We start from the raw sequence: 14,145 nt of genomic DNA on the forward strand, positions 1-14,145 counted from the left end.
TTAGTACCAACATTGGCTTTGATGCTTTGTCAGATTTTCATTCTTTCTCCCTAATTTACTGTTGGCGTGTGTTTTCCTCCATTGACTTCCATTATAAGCACATTTGATGGTGCATAAATACACAGTCTTTGTTTTTATTTACTGCATGTAGCTCTGAGAACTGAGATGCATCTTTTGATTTACTCAGACGCATCAAGGTAAGTGTGTAAAGGTCACTCTCACACACTCACAGACACACACACACTTTAATTTGCTGTTATACTCATATAAACTCCAGAAATTAAGTTATTTTGCACAGGCCTATCTAAAGGGGTTAATGTTGCCAATAACTGATGACCAACAGTAAAAGTTACACATCTTACCTCTTCCTAACAGGGAAAACCACCAACAATCAAGAATGCGTGATTATCTGCTGTCAAGGCTTAATCGAAAAATATAATTATAATGGAAGTCAATGGAGCAAAAGCAGCACCAACAGTAAACTATGGAGAAAACATGAAAATCAGTCAAAAACAATGCAGCAAAGGGGATGTTGCTTCACATGTTCAAGACTGAGAGAAAAGGTCGAATAAATCCAGTCTACAATTACTTTTATATTGAAAATACGCCATTTTGTGTGTTTTTTCAGCAAATCAGTGACATTATTGATGAATTCAACAATTAAAGAGGTCAAATCCTGTCATTTTCTAAAACATTTAGTAGTTTTGATCAGGACTGAGGGTGATTAACAGATTTATGCACAAAAAAAGAAGAAAAAGTATTAATCTGATGCATTTTTACAGCAAGAGGGGTGTGTGATCATGTTTGACATTGAAGAGAGGGGGGTGTTGGAGCGGGCCCTTGATAATGTCTCTGTGGGCCCCCTAAATGTATTTGCCCTTATTAGAATCGTCCTAACTTTCCCCCCCTAGCGGCGCCCCTGCTTACAGTTACTCAAAACCTACAGCTCTTTCTATTCGACCCCTTTGTGTATTATTTTTGTGCAAGATTGAAAATAATAAGAGAGATGTTGGAAAATGTGCAGGAAACACAAAAGCGAGCACTTTGCATACTGTAAGTGTCTGTGGTTGTGAATACAGCATCACAAAGTATGAAAGAAAAGACAGAAATCAATGTCGGAGACCAAATGTCTCCACAAGTATAGCAATACCAGTACATTTTGTCCTTGTTTGGACATTATTTGGGCCCCATAATGATGTATTTTGGTAGAATACTCACTAATACTGTAGTAATTTATAGTAAGTATATATCTTTGTCATTATTATTTTGTCAGGGTTTTCCCCTTTAAGACAGTAGAGAGTGTTGACAGGAAAGCGTGGGGAGCAGAGAGAGGGGAAGAATCGAAATAGGACCGCGAGGCAGGAATCAAACTCGGGTCGCCGTGAGCACCGGAGTACATGTGTCAACGCACTAACCACTACACCACTGGCGCCGACTAATTTACAGTAAATAATACAGTGTTTTTGAAACATGCTATAGTAAAATACTTGAATGAATCTGCTGTGGTGATTCTACAGTTGCTGTGGTAACGCAGCAACTATAGTAAGTGATCAGTTGTTGTGATTCTACGGTTACTCTGGTAACACAACAACTACAGTAATTGATCTGTTGTGGTGATTCCACAGTTACTATGGTAACCAGTTAACACAGTGATTGAAGAGTTGTTGTTATTCTACAGTTGCTATGGTAACGCAGCAACTATAGTAAGTGATCACCACTTGTTGTGATTCTACGGTTACTATAGTAACACAACAACTACAGTAATTGATTTGTTGTGGTGATTCTACAGTTACTATGGTAACAGTTACTATAATGATTAAACGGTTGTGGTTGTTCTATAGTTGCTATGGTAACGCAGCAACTATAATAAGTGATCAGTTGTGATTCTATGGTTAGTATAGGAACACAACAACTATAGTAATTTGCAACGAGACAGATACGCTGGTGGACTTTCACTCCCCAATTTTAGGCTTTATCACTGGTCCTTCACGCTTCGTCCCCTACTTTACTGGTTAGATGTTCGTCCCCTACTTTACTGGTTAGATGTTCGTCCCCTACTTTACTGGTTAGATATTCGTCCCCTACTTTACTGGTTTCTTGGCATTCGCTTGAGGAAAAGTTGAATGAATTTTTGTTTGCTAATATACCTAAAAATAAGGGTGGAAACTCAGTTTTGGCCCCTTAAGATCACTTGCTAGCAGAAAAGGTCTGTAATATTCATTCAGACTGGAATCCTTGTTCTCCTGTCTTTAATAACTAAGGTTTATTAATTGGTAAACATCCAATTAAGTTTGGCCAGTGTCGACAATGGTATGACAAAGGTGTTCACTCACTGGGTAATTTAATAGGTGAAAAGGGCCTCTATATCTATAAGTTTAATCTGCAAAGCCCCTCTCTTTTCTTTTACTTGCAGCTATGAAAGCCTGTGGGGTCCCTTGGATGGCTCCTCTTAAAGAACACCCCTTGTTGCACGACTCTTAAGGAACACAGGGATTGGTTTCTAAACTAAATACATACTTCTTAGAAACAAACGTCCCTCCCTATGTCATTAGACTCCTCTTGGAGATCAGATATCTCAGAACTTTCTCCCAGCTTTGATTGGATGAAGTCTGGCCAATGGTAATGCTTGCATCCAGGAATCCGGATCATCAACAGATTGATTTAAACTTCATCCATAGGACTTATAGTACTCCACACAACCTGTATAGCATCAAGCTTAAACCTGATCCTAAACACACTCTGTCCTACAGGTGAAACTGGTGCGTTCTTTCACATGGTTTGGGACTGTCCTGGGCTTGGTTGTTTTTGGAATATGGTTAAGCAGAATTTGTCTTCAATATTAAACATTTCAGTCCCTCTCACCCCCTCTATTTTCATTTTAAATGATTTTTCTGATATACACACACACACACACACACACACACACACACACAGGTGATCAGTCCTCAGGTGATCTCCCTGCAGTAATCCTCCTCTTCTCCTCCTCCTCAGTGCTCTGGAGAGTTTAGAGCGGATCACAGATGCTGGATGCTGCCGGTCTATGTAGTTACAGATGCGGCTGACCTTTGACCTCCTCCTGACAGCCTGATCTTCAGGGGTCGAGACAGCGGGACTGATGGGTTGGTCTCTGCAGATTCACACACACACGGCCTGCTCGCGAACAAACACAGGAGTGTGAGCGCAGCTTTAAAGGATCAACTTATTTTGCCTGGAGCTCTGGATCGCCCGCGAGACTAACACACACACACACACACACACACACACACACACACACACACACACACCTGAAAAACAGCGCATCTAGAAAACACTCAAAGTGAAAGACCCCACCAAAGCCTTACCTGCAGTTTACATAAATAGTGGTGGCGCAGTGGTTAGCATCACAACAAGAAGCTCGCTGGTTTGAGTCTCGGCTGGGTCAGTGTGTGTTTCTGTGTGGAGTTTGCATGTTCTCCCCGTGTTGGCGTGGGTTTCCTCCGGGTGCTCCGGTTTCCCCCACAGTCCAAACACATGCGCTATAGGGGAACTGATCAACTAAACTGGCCGTAGTGTATGAATGTGTATGGGTGTTTCCCAGCACTGGGTTGCAGCTGGAAGAGCATCCACTGTGTAAAACATATGCTGGAATAGTTGGCGGTTCATTCCGCTGTGGCGATCCCTGATATATAAGGGACTAAGCCCAAAAAAAATGAATGAATGATTACATTGGGGCGGCACGTTGGCTCAGTGGTTAGCACTGTGGTTTGCATGTTCTCCCCGTGTTGGCGTGGCGTTCCTCCGGGTTTACAATAAATGGCAATTCAAGAGCTCACACTCAGCTGATGATTGATTATTAAGCTTGTTTGGCATGATGTCCCAGGAGAGAGCCCTGAGCTCATAAGATCCTCGAGCCCTGGGCTCCCTCCCATTTGCAAGGTGAGATGGGAGTTTGAGCTCAGGTAGATCTGGAGAACTCCTCTGCTGTAGTGGCTAATGAACAGATAGTGATTGCTCTTAAGAGATAACTAACTAGGAGCATGTCTATGGTGCTGATTTGGATTAGTCCATTAACTTCAGTTGCATGTTTTTGGACGGTGGGAGGAAACCGGGTAACCTGGGGGAAACCCACGTGAGCACGGGGAGAACGTGTAAACTCCACACAGAAACGTCTGCTGGCTTGGTAAAGACTAGAACCAGTGACGTTCTTACTGTGAGGCAACAGTGCTAACCACTAGGCCACCGTGGCATTTATCAAGGAAGGGAGGTGGAGTAGGGGTGGGAGGAGGGATTCTTCAAAATGAATATGGCTGTGATATGAACTGAGGGTGTTTATAGTGGATTAGGAATCGTCTGATTGGTGAATCATCAATTGAATAACGCAGGTCCAGCCACAATCATAAGCACATGATCCTCTCCAAATTAGTCTATAAATAAACTTCACTTCTAGAGCTTTCTCTGAAACAGGGGGCCCAGTCCTTCTACAGACTGTCAACCTAAGCCTTTATGGTTTTCAATTGCAGAGTGAATTTAATTAAGTATATTGTATAAGTACCTGATTAAGTTTATAACACCCGCTGGTGACCTACTCACACCTGCAGCTTCTCCATGATGGACGTCCAGCAGTCCAGGTAGACTGCAGCTCTGCACAGGAAGTTTGGAGAAGGAGACCATCTCCAGAGGAGAAATGGTCAAACCCAACTGAGCCTGGTTTCTCTCTAGGTTTTTTCCTTCACTTTGGTCAATTGGTGAAGTTTGTTCCTCTACTGTCTCCACTGGCTTGCTTGGTTTGGGACTTGTGTAGCTGCGCATCGATGGATTTGCTCTTCAGTGTTTGGACTTACAGCAGTGAAGATTAAACCACACTGAACTGAAGTAAACTTCAATTCTGGACTGACACAGCTTCAGTTTACTAGAACTTCTGAGTTCATCTGCTTTGACACAGTCTACATTGTAAAAGCACTGGAGAACTGCAGATGAAGTGAACTGAATGTTGTGTATTTTTCCTTTCGCTGTTGCAGCAAATAAGAACATAAACATTATATTTGTTTAGTTCCCCAAATGTTTACGCCGTCAGATGTGCTGCTGAATGCTGGACGCTGGAGAAGATGGCTGTGCTGTTCTGAACAGATCACAATCATAATAATAATGAGACGAACGGCAGGAAAGAGATTTGGAAACGCACCAGCGCGACTCTTTGAAGACATTACTCGCGCAGCTTCCTTTGAGTGTAAGTGCTGGAAGAATCAAACCCGCAACACAAAGCCCAGAAGACTACCTGAAAGAGAACAGCGCAGGTACACGTGCCCGTGTTTTATCCTCCGGTGTCTCCTGTGAAGACGATTCTGCGGGTCTTTGGAGAGTCTTGTAGTCGCGCTCAGACAAGTGCGCGTTTAGCGGCCGGTGGGACACGACGCGTGCGTGTGTGTGTGTGTGTGTGTGTGTGTGTGTGTGTGTTTATCAGAAAAGACGATTCTCCTTCTGGGTGAAGGATCGACTTCACAGAGTCTGCAAAAAGAAGACAACACAGGATCCCAGAACTGTTTTAATGAGGCTCCTGGGGTCAGCGATCCTGCGTCTGATTTACTCTTTCAAATAACACCCGAATCCACTGAACAACGAGAGAGAGAGACTGAGAGAGAGAGAGACTGAGAGAGAGAGAGAGAGAGAGACTGAGACTGAGAGAGAGGAAAATAAGTCGTTCTTCTCTTACCCGTTAATGTGTGGCAGATTCCAGTCTGATAGGAATCAAAGGACTAGACGCTTTCAGAGGGAGTCAGTAAGGGTTCATGGGTTGAGCAGAAAAAAGTGAACGTGTGGCAGATTAAACCTGTTCTGCTGGGGAACCATTAATCACATCCAAAATAAAAGCTTCATTCATTCATTCATTTTATTTTGGCTCAGTCCCTGTATTAGTCTGGGGTCGCCACAGCGGATTTAACTTGTATATAACCTATAACTTATCCAGCATATGTTTTACTCAGCGTATGCCCTTCCAGCCGCAACCCAGTGCTGGGAAACACCCATACACACTCATGCACATACACACTCATCCACTACGGACAATTTAGCCTACGCAATTCTCCTATAGCTTATGTGTTTGGACTGTGGGGGAAACCGGAGCACCCGGAGGAAACCCACACCAACACGGGGAGAACATGCAAACGTATGCTCAGCATAATGGAGTACAGTCAATGAATATTTTCCTCCATTTCTCAGTGAATATGGGTAACATATATTGTTGCATTTAAACAAAACAGATTTATTAAACAGATATATTTACTTTAAGGGAAAGACAATACATTGAAATTCATGCAGAATGTTGCAAAAAAATTCATTTACAAACTACATTTCAACAAAAGTGTATATTTTTTTGTTTCTTCTGATTTTTGCTGCCTTTGAAAGTGTTATTTATTATTTTTCTATAACATAAATTTAGGCTGATAATTTTTGGGACCGTTATCATGAGTTATTTTGTTAGATAAGCTTCAGATTTGGCTTCAGTACTGACTAATCTAATGTATGCGCACTAATATAATATTGTAGAGCTTTCTATAGAAAATTATATATATATATATATATATATATATACATTCACAAATTTAAATTTAAATAAGCATTTTCTCAGTTACATGCGTGTATTTATATATACATAATGAATACACACAGCACACACACACACACATACACACACACATATATATATATAAATGACATATATAAAAATCCAGAAACTAAAATTATTTTTTTGTTAGTGTATACTTTTTTATTAATATTTTCACCAGTTTTACAGATTTACAAAGACGATTTACTTCATTCATTCACTTCAGTGACTGCAGTTCTCCACTCGTCCACTAGAAAGCACCACAACACCCTTCCTCAAGATCCCCACAGAACATCTTAAACTGTCCTCGTGTTTCACGTTGGAATAAAGTTTTCATTAAGAGGGTCTTCAAATCTTTCACAAAACATTTTTTGGTTTAACTACACTGACACTATTGATCTTGAAGCTGAAAAGGAATAAAGCCTTTTTATTATTCATTCATTCATTTTCCTTCGGCTTAGTCCCTTATATATCAGGGGTCACCACAGCGGAATGAACTGACAACTATTATGGCATATGCATTGGATGCCCTTCTAGCTGCAACCCAGTACTAGGAAACACCCATACACACTCATTCACACACACGCCAACACGGGGAGAACGTTCAAATGTGCCATCATGCAAATGATGGTGAGGTGATCCTGAAATCAGACTGTTTAAAAACATGTGAAGAATGATTATATATTTATATTTCTGTGTATGTCTGGTTGTTTGGTTGAACTGTGTAGTGAATTATCTAATAATAACCCGTGTTTTAGTAGCTTTTATTTTTGAACTATTATTTTTTTCCTCTCGATTGCTTCTTTAATTTTGTGAAACTCTAAACACGTATCCTTAACTTTTAATTCAATTTCCCCAAAAATCCTATATTTGGGTCAGCTCAATAACTCAGTCTTCCCCAAACATCTAACTTTGCTCTCTCTGTCTCAGAGAGGACGTCTAAGGCATTGAGATCAACAAAGCAGTACTACAGAATAACTGATGTAGCCTTATGGTTTGGCATTTAGGTCTGATTATGGTGTTTTAGCAATCAAGAAAAAAAAAGATGTATATTTTATTTCTTTAATGTGTGTGTGTGTGTGTGTGTGTGTGTGTGTGTGTGTGTGTGCGTGTGTGTGTGTGTGTGTGTCTTTCAAAATGGTCACGTACTTATGAAAGAAATTGCGCCCCATATTTGGACAAATAGCATATAAAGTACTGATAATTATTGCGAAAAGCACTATACAAATAAACTGGGGTAAAGTGGGGTAACGTAGAAGGCATACAGCTGTGGATACATCAAAACAGCATCGTTTTTATGACACTACAGCAATAATTACTATTTGTATTTAAATTATACTATTTAATGTTACTGTGAGGGTTTGGTTTAGGGTAGACGTTAATAAAATACAATTTAATGTGTATTTTAATAAATAATAGGAATAATACTCTGTATAATTACAGTTTTTACATTACTGTCCCTGCTGAAAAATCCAGATTAAACCAGCCTAGGCTGGTTGGCTGGTTTTAGCTGGTTGACCAGCCTGGTTTTAGAGGGGATTTGATTATTTCCAGGCTGGTTTCCAGCCATTTCCAGCCTGGCCTTTGCTGGTTAGGCTGGAAAATGACCTGCTAAATCCAGCTAAAAACCAACCAGCCTGGTTTAAGCCTGGACATAGCTGGTTTTGGCTAGGCTCCCAGCCTGTCTAGGCTGGTCAAGCTGGTCATTTTTTTTAGCATGGCCAAAACCCCTCTAAAACCAGGCTGGTCAACCAGCCTAGGCTGGTTTAAGCTGGCTTTTTCAGTAGGGGTGGTGGGGAGACGTTAATAAAATACATTTAATGGATAATTTAATAACTAATATAAATAATTATTGTTAATTTCCGGCCGTGGCGGAGTATCATTTCTAGCAACAGCCATTCTTCAGCCACAGATAAACTTCCGGTGAAAGCTGTACGTGACTATTTTCAGTTTCATACGGTTTCTTTTACAGCATCGACGTGCTTAATGTGATTAAAATATAATCAGCTAAATAGACTTCAGCAGTCATTTAGTTCTTCAAGCGTAAAATGATATGAAAACCCATTTAATAGCAAATGATCGTTTGCTGGATCTGCAGCAACTCCATTGGAAATACTAATGTAAAATAAATGGACATATTTTAAAGACATGCCGCGGAACAATGGGAATTAATGCAGTGCTTCCAGTCTGGTCTGAGACCCACTTTATTTCGTATATCAGTCAGGCAGTGACGATCATTGATTTTTAAAGAAATCACATCTTAAACGCGGCGATTTAGTAATGGGCGACAGTTCACCGGAAGTGCTTGAGTCGAAAATTAAAAGTCCCCATAATCTCCATGTTGTAGTTCATATCATGCAGCAGCAGATGGCGCTGTAGTCCAAACATTGAAATTCTGTGTACAGTCAGAAGGTGAGTCCACCTTCACTGTATATTAGTGATGATCATCTTATGAACACCACAGCGAAACAACGACGCGTTTAATCAGAATATAATCATCAGGTCTGGCTTGTTTTGTAGTCTCCCAGTGAATACATACACAACTATTGATTTTATATTTCAATTATGATATATTATTTAACCATAAACCTCACCAAAAACATGCTGATGTGTTTCTATAGGGCAAAACCTGCAGCTTTTTATTAGTAGATCGTTCAATAAGATTATTTATGGACAGATTTTTTGATTATGCTCACACAAGCACACGATTCAGTCACATTTTATCCTTTTACATGAAATCCATGACTAAAACTGGCACATATGTGACAGGATCCAGTGCTGTGGTTTGTTTATAGTCTACAGGTTTTGTAGATTTTCACTTCAGATGGTTGTTTTTAGGATTTAACTCTCATACTGTGTGTTGATTTGTGATGAATGCAATAATACAGCATTAAATGAACAATATTTCAGCCTAGAACTTGTTGATGTGCAGATAGTCAAGCGCAATCTCAACATCTAGTCACGAGAAAGTGGTTAATTTCTACAGTTTGTGCTGTTTAATATGTTTCTGTTAAAAAATAAGTGGGGGAAAATGCCAACTGACCTTGCTGGGACTCGAACCAGCGACCTTCTTACTGTGAGGCCACAGTGCAAAACCCTGAGCCACCGTGCTGCCCTTAAATGTAGTCTCTGATTGTAATATAAGGGGTAGTTCACACAAAAATGTGAATTCACTCAATATTTACGCTGCCTCAAGTGGTTCTAAAGCTGTATGAGTTTCTTTCTTTCTGTTGAACGCAAAAGAATATACTTTGAAGAATGTTGAATGTCGGTAACCATTGAATTCCATCGCAGGAAAAGCAAATAGTATAGAGGTCAGTGGTTACAGGTTTCTAACAGTCTTCAAAACATTTTCTTTTATGTGTGTGTGTGTGTGTGTGTGTTAGCATACAAGTCTGTAAGCAAGTAGTGTGCGTGTGTGTATATGTGCTGAATAAGTGAGTATATGTGTGTATGCTGAGTAAGTGTGTGAGGATCAGTGAGTGTGTGTGTGTGTGTGTGTGTGTGCGTATATGTTAAGTGTGTATGTGTGTATATGCTAAGTCTGTGTGTGTGTGTGTGTGTGTGTGTGTGTGTGTGTGTGTGGTGACTCACTCCTGCAGGACGAGGAGGAGCTGAGCTCAATGGCGCTTCACTTCCATCTGCAGCACTGCTGAATGTAAAAGAGCCACAGCCGGACACTGACAAAAGCCCCATTCAACAGGCCGAGGAGACGCTTCCCCTACACACACACACACACACTGCCATGCACATACACATATGAACATAGACACAAGATAAACACAGTCACACACATACATAGTCATACACAAACACACACACATGCAGATAGACACAAACATACACGTATAGTCACACAAATGCACAGTCACACACACTATCACACAAACGCACAGTCATGCACACAAACTTGCATGCACAAACACACACATGCACGCACGCAGACATGCACAAACACACACATGCACGCAGACATGCACAAACACAGTCACGTACACAAACGCACATACACTACATACGTACATGCAGGGACAAACACATGTGATTTGTTGTCATGGTTACTCATTACGCTCACCTGCTCCTTGTTTAGTTAATCAGAGACTCTCATTTCTACATGTAAGCTGTTGTTTGTGTGGTTGCTTTGCTGTAATTATGACTCCTGTGAATTCCTGGTTGGGTTTTTTCATTCATTCATTTTCCTTCGGCTTATTCATCAGGGGTCGCCACAGCAGAATGAACCGACAACTTGTCCAGCATATGTTTTGCACAGAAACTGCTGCAACCCAGTACTGGGAAACACCCATACACACTCATTCACACACTCATACACTACGGCCAATTTAGTTCATCAGTTCCCCTATAGCACATGTGTTTGGACTGTGGGGGAAACCGGAGCACCCAGAGGAAACCCACGTCAACACGGGGAGAACATGCAAACTCCACACAGAAATGACCAATAACCCAGCCGAGACTCGAACCAGTGACTTTCTTGCTGGGAGGCGACAATGCTAACCACTAAGCCACCGTGCCGCCCTTAGTTGGGCTTTTATTAAAGAGTAATTGGTTTCAGACGGGGTCAAGCACCAGACACAGTGTGAGATGGAAAACCAATCAGTTTTTGTCTTTTATAAATGCAACTTTGTGGAAAGTTGATCGTTTGCTCTTGCGTGTTCGTTATTATTTTGCTCTTGTTTGTTTGTTATTTTGCATCATAATGCCACAGAGCCAAAAATGTGCCGCAGACTGTAGAAGCATTGAAGCATGACTTGATTTCAGGAAGTGATGGTAAAATCAAGCTTACTTTCAGCTGGTCAGCAGCAAGGTTTGGGGATTTCCATTAGACAGCTCAGAAGAAAAGCCCACTTCCTCTTGCTGTGTCTAAAAAACTGAGACTGAACCGGTGGGAAAAATGATCTGAGTACTTTTACATCAATGTTCTATTGCAGTTTTTTTTACTTCCAAAATGTAAGACTTTGTTCAATTTACCAGCAGTTCCTGAGAGAAAATAATTCACTGCAAAACAAACAAAAAAAAAGGTTTGTTTAATCTTTAATCAAAATATGACTGAATTCTTCCACTCTGTAACTGCAGCCCTTCCAGCCCCGCCCCTCCAACTGTTAGTTTGCTGTGAGTGAATTATGAGAGGTGGAGCTCAAATAAAACCCACCCCCAACTCACTATTCTGTTTCAGTTGAAAATAACATCATACTGAAATGAAGCCCCACCCCTTCTCATTATTCTATTTCAGTTGGAAATGTCATCATACCTTAATAAAGCCCCGCCCCAACTCAATATTCAGTTTCAGTAGGAAATACATCATCTTACAGAAATACAACCCCGCCCCCTACTCAATATTCAGTGTCAGTAGGAAATACGTCATCTTACAGAAATACAACCCCGCCCCCTACTCAATATTCAGTGTCAGTAGGAAATACGTCATCTTACAGAAATACAACCCCGCCCCCTACTCAATATTCAGTTTCAGTAGGAAATACATCATCTTACAGAAATACAACCCCGCCCCAACTCAATATTCAGTTTCAGTTTGAAAAATGTCATCATACCTTAATAAAGCCCCGCCCCAACTCAATATTCAGTTTCAGTAGGAAATACATCATCTTACAGAAATACAACCCCGCCCCCTACTCAATATTCAGTGTCAGTAGGAAATACGTCATCTTACAGAAATACAACCCCGCCCCCTACTCAATATTCAGTGTCAGTAGGAAATAGGCCATCATACAGAAATACAACCCCGCCCCCTACTCAATATTCTGTTTCAGTTTGAAAAATGTCATCATACCTTAATAAAGCCCCGCCCCAACTCAATATTCAGTTTCAGTAGGAAATACGTCATCATACAGAAATACAACCCCGCCCCTACTCAATATTCAGTGTCAGTAGGAAATACGTCATCATACTGAAATAAAACCCCGCCCCCTACTCAATATTCAGTTTCAGTAGGAAATACGTCATCATACTGAAATAAAACCCAGCCCCCTACTCAATATTCAGTGTCAGAAGGAAATACGTCATCATACAGAAATACAACCCGCCCCCTTCTCAATATTCAGTGTCAGTAGGAAATACGTCATCATACAGAAATACAACCCCGCCCCCTACTCAATATTCAGCGTCAGTAGGAAATACGTCATCATACAGAAATACAACCCCGCCCCCTACTCAATATTCAGTGTCAGTAGGAAATACGTCATCATACAGAAATACAACCCCGCCCCCTACTCAATATTCAGCGTCAGTAGGAAATACGTCATCATACAGAAATACAACCCCGCCCCCTACTCAATATTCAGTGTCAGTAGGAAATACGTCATCACACAGAAATACAACCCCGCCCCCTACTCAATATTCAGTGTCTTTAGGAAATATGTCATCATACCTTAATAAAGCCCCGCCCCAACTCAATATTCAGTTTCAGTAGGAAATATGTCATCATACTGCTATAAAACCCCGCCCCCTACTCAATATTCAGTTTCAGTAGGAAATACGTCATCATACTGAAATAAAACCCCGCCCCTACTCAATATTCAGTGTCAGCAGGAAATACGTCATCATACAGAAATACAACCCCGCCCCCTACTCAATATTTAGTGTCAGTAGGAAATACGTCATCATACAGAAATACAACCCCGCCCCCTACTCAATATTCAGTGTCAGTAGGAAATACGTCATCATACAGAAATACAACCCCGCCCCCTACTTAATATTCAGTGTCAGAAGGAAATACGTCGTCATACAGAAATACAACCCCGCCCCCTACTCAATATTCAGTGCCAGTAGGAAATACGTCGTCATACAGAAATACAACCCCGCCCCCTACTTAATATTCAGTGTCAGAAGGAAATACGTCATCATACAGAAATACAACCTCGCCCCCTACTCAATATTCAGTGTCAGCAGGAAATATGTCATCATACAGAAATACAACCCCGCCCCCTACTTAATATTCAGTGTCAGAAGGAAATACGTCATCATACAGAAATACAACCCCGCCCCCTACTCAATATTCAGTGTCAGCAGGAATGGGTTTAGAAAAAGCGCAGCGCAGCACGAGGTCCATGTGACGCAGTATTATGAACGTGATGTAATAACGACAAAAACGGACCCATTAGAAACAGTCAATATGTCATGATACGCACTTGAAGATACATCATATAACTCAGGATATCTGGACAATGAGCGCCTCTGCCATGATATAATGATAAATAAAAAACGTATGTCGTCATGCCAACTTTCTACCAGCTTGCAACAGTTGCTCTGCCTCTGAGCTCTTCTGATTGGGCTAGTGCTTTGGGATCTGACAGTGATGAGCTGTGCTGCGTGTGAAAGTTGAAGATCTTTTAGCTGTACACGGCGTCAAAAAAAACGAGAAACTTTAAAAGACGTAAGACATGAACGTAACGGTCACACTCGTCTGTCAAGCACATGTTTACATTGAAAAACAACAGAAGAGTAGCATGTTGGAGAAAAAACATGCATTCTGTGTGAACGACCCCTTAATTCAGTTGTAAACATAGAGTTCGCACACCGGCGCCGCAAGTCAG

This window comes from Danio aesculapii, chromosome 17 (assembly GCF_903798145.1).
Source record: "Danio aesculapii chromosome 17, fDanAes4.1, whole genome shotgun sequence".
In the NCBI taxonomy this organism is placed as follows: Eukaryota; Metazoa; Chordata; class Actinopteri; order Cypriniformes; family Danionidae; genus Danio; species Danio aesculapii.